A 2,613-nucleotide genomic window follows, 5' to 3' on the forward strand; every position below is an offset into this window, starting at 1 on the left:
ATCAGAAACCTTGGACATGGCAAAGGTCAAGGGTTTGTGATCCACGTATGCGGTAAAGTGACGACCCTCGAGAAAAAAACGGAAATGACGAGTCGCCAGGTGGAGCGCCAGTAGCTCCCTGTCAAAAACGCTGTAATTGCGTTCGCTGTCACACAGCGTACGGCTGAAAAAGGCGAGGGGTTGCCAGACACCCGAGATTCGCTGTTCCAGCACCGCACCCACCGCTATGTCCGACGCATCGGTGGTCAACGCAATCGGCGCTGAGGGGGATGGGTGGGCCAGAAGGGCAGCATTAGCTAACGCAGACTTAGCATCAGAAAACGCTTGGATGCTTTCCGGAAACCAGTCAACGGAGTCATTAGCTTTCTTACCTTTTAACGCCCCATAAAGGGGCTTCAGCAGATGTGCCGCTCTGGGGAGAAAACGGTTGTAAAAATTCACCATCCCCAAATATTCCTGCAGTGCCTTAACATTCGTGGGACGCGGAAATTCCGAAACAGCTCGGACTTTGTCAGGCAACGGAACCGCGCCCTCGGCGGAAATACGGTGCCCAAGGAAATCGAGAACCAGCAACCCAAACTGGCATTTAGACGGATTAATAATCAGTCCATGCTCCGCAAAATCTGACGCAGACGGAACATGTGCTGCTCCTTCGAGCTGCTGGCCACCAGTATATCATCAAGATATACAAAAACAAAGGGCAGCCCGCGCAAGACCGAGTCCATCAACCGCTGGAAGGTGCGCAGAAACTCGAAAAGGCCGAAAGGTGTAATTACAGCGGTTTTGGGGACATCCTCTGCGCGCACGGGAACCTGGTGATATCCCCGTACCAAATCGATTTTCGAAAAAACCGAGGTCCCCGCAAGGTGGGCGGAAAAATCTTGGATGTGGGGAATGGGATAATGATCGTTCTCCGTGACATTATTAAGACGGCGGAAATCCCCACAAGGTCGCCACCGACCATCAGATTTAGGCACCATGTGTAACGGGGAAGCCCAGGCACTATTCGAACGCTGCACGATGCCCAGACGCTCCATGGTGGCAAATTCTTCCCGAGCGACAGCCAGTTTGGCAGGGTCGAGGCGGCGCAAACACCGGGGGCCCTACTGTAGTTATGTAATGCTTCACCCCATGCTTCGTCACCGTGCTCGAGAAAGTGGGGACAGTGAGTGAGGGAAACTCAGAAAGCAAACACTGAAAAACGTCACCCGAATCTACTGAGTTAGCATGCACGACGGGCTGAGCACCCCGAGTCAAACAGGGCAATGAGGAAAATGACACAGCATCAATTAAACGTCTGTTAGCAACATCAACCAGCAGTCCGTGAGCACAAAGAAAATCAGCGCCTATTATAGGCACAGAGCTAGCAGCAACAACAAAGTTCCATTGAAAGTCACGGTCATGAAAGCAAACAGTCACCAACCTTTCCCCGAAGGTTTTGATGGAAGAGCCATTAGCCGCTGTTAGCAATGGCCCGCAGCCCTCAGCTAGCCTGTCCGAGCCAGCCGGGGGAAGAAGGCTCTTCTGTGAGCCGGAGTCCACCAGGAAACGCCTCCCCGAGCGTGAGTCCTCTAAGAAAAGCAGCCTTTCCTTGTTGCTACAGAGCGCTGACATGCCCATTTCCCTGGGTCTGGAAACTGCAAGGCGGGAGACAGCGCCGTGCCTTTGCTCCAAAACGCTGGTGATAAAAGCAAAGCCCTTTTCCGCGGTGCCGCCGTGCAGCGATTCCGGCTACCGTGGACGAGTCGGAGAGCCCCTGGAGCATCGGTGAGGGGGCGGGGGAAAACGCTGGTGAGTCCTGAACAATCGCCTGGACGCTGAAACTCCTGGTAGCCAGGAGAATGCGATCCGCCTCTTCCGCAAGGGAGCGGTAATCCTTCGTGGCCAATAGCGGGGAGTTGGCAAGGCCAGCACGCACTGGAGCTGGCAGCTGTCGGAGAAAGAGGTGGGTGAAGAGAAATCCTCCGTCATCCGCGCCCAGCAAGGACAGCATGCTCTCCATGAGCTCGAGAGCGGTGCCGTCGCCCAGGCCCGCGAGGGAAAGGAGTTTCTCGGCCCACTCAGCATCAGAGAGGGAGTAACGCCGCAGCAGCAGCGCCTTCAGGGCGGTGTACTTGCCTTGGGCTGGGGGGTCCCGGAGGAGAGTCATCACGCGGCGGGTTGACAGCGGGTCAAATGAGGCCACCACATGGTGGTATTTAGTATCGTCGGCTGAAACTCCACGAAGAGCAAACTAAGCTTCTACGTGCACGAACCATGAAGGAGGATCGTGAAGCCAAAAATCCGGCAATTTAAGCGCCACAGCAAATGCAGCCATCGGCGGAGGTGAAAGTCCGGCGGCAGCCGATGCCTCCAGGCCGGAGCTGGCTTTGTCGTCGAGCCTTAGCATGTTCGCTACAGGGGTCACCAATGTGGAGGTATGTAATAACGACAGGAGAGGTCTCAGTGTCTCAGTCACTGCAACTTTATTAACTGACTCTCAGAACATCACATACAGTAAGCGCCAAAATCTCCACCCCTGCACTTCCCTTCAACTTGGGTGTGAGTGGAGCCACCTGGTGACCGCATCTGACCAGAAAACCACAGAACTCCTATTATCAAGATTAAGATGAG

At 54.8% G+C, this 2,613-nt stretch overlaps 1 pseudogene; it reads right to left on the minus strand.

Annotated features, from left to right (window-relative positions):
* Positions 1 to 1,483: 1,483 nt before the first annotated feature.
* LOC148096168 (uncharacterized) lies at positions 1,484 to 2,389 on the minus strand (annotated as a pseudogene).
* Between the last annotated feature and the right edge of the window lie 224 nt (positions 2,390 to 2,613).

The sequence above is a fragment of the Neolamprologus brichardi genome, chromosome 23 (genome assembly GCF_056152115.1).
Source record: "Neolamprologus brichardi isolate AB-2024 chromosome 23, ASM5615211v1, whole genome shotgun sequence".
Classification (NCBI taxonomy): Eukaryota; Metazoa; Chordata; class Actinopteri; order Cichliformes; family Cichlidae; genus Neolamprologus; species Neolamprologus brichardi.